The sequence below is a fragment of the Trypanosoma cruzi genome, genomic scaffold (genome assembly GCF_000209065.1).
Source record: "Trypanosoma cruzi strain CL Brener 1047053516669 genomic scaffold, whole genome shotgun sequence".
Classification (NCBI taxonomy): Eukaryota; Euglenozoa; class Kinetoplastea; order Trypanosomatida; family Trypanosomatidae; genus Trypanosoma; species Trypanosoma cruzi.
Window position 1 is genome coordinate 12,718 of NW_001849373.1, and position 808 is coordinate 13,525.

Here is an 808-nt window from a genome sequence, read left to right on the forward strand (position 1 = left end):
TTAATTTTTGCGGCGCGTTGTGTCATCGCTTCCCTCCGACTCGTTTGGGAGTTCCGTCGTCTCTACCGGAGAGTCCGGAATCACCCCACGGTCCTTCAACAGACGTTCCACGAACTCTGGGGGATTTGGCGCATCGTAAAACGGATATGCCCTCAGGCGATAGGAACGCGGATCGACAGGGACGTCTGTACCGATACTGGGGGGTGGGGGAACGATCGCGTTAAAAGGAACAGCGCGTTCCACCCGAAACTCCATGTGCCACCCCGGAACATCCGCAAAGTCTATTTGCACCGGTCTTGTCGTGGTTTCGCCGTGAAACGTCACGTAACCGTAAGCAGTTCCCTTATTTCCATCGCGATTAAAATCAATGGCGGAAAGGGTGACATACTTGTCGTACGTCCCCTCCTGCCACTCCTTGCGGTAGAACCGCTGCCCGCGGCCATCAAATTCCACCTGAGAGGCCAATTGGAAAATGTTCTTTCCAGTGGATGTATTGTACTCGTACGTGGCCACGGTCGCCCGCAATGCCTCCAGCGGATCCACCTGCGATGCACGGTCAACGCACTCCACATCCACCAGTTGTACGCCATCCAGCACCATCTTTTCCTTGGCGTTAAGAACAACACCGGGCACATACTCCTTTGCGGCCGTCCACGGCATGCGCCTGCGGTGAGGATCCGGGGAAAGTTTCATTCCCTTTGAGCCCAGAGTCATCGAGCTGCCGCCGTTAAGCGCGTCCCGTCGAAGGGCAACAACAGCCCGCCCAGCATTCACAAATGCCCTCCTGTCACTTCCTGTGCAAAAAAAA

General features: G+C 55.8%; 1 pseudogene, besides 1 other annotated feature; it reads right to left on the reverse strand.

Moving 5' to 3' along the window:
• Nucleotides 1–771, reverse strand: Tc00.1047053510203.49 (annotated as a pseudogene).
• Nucleotides 1–808: part of a sequence feature (heterozygous, non-Esmeraldo-like haplotype) that runs on past the window's edge.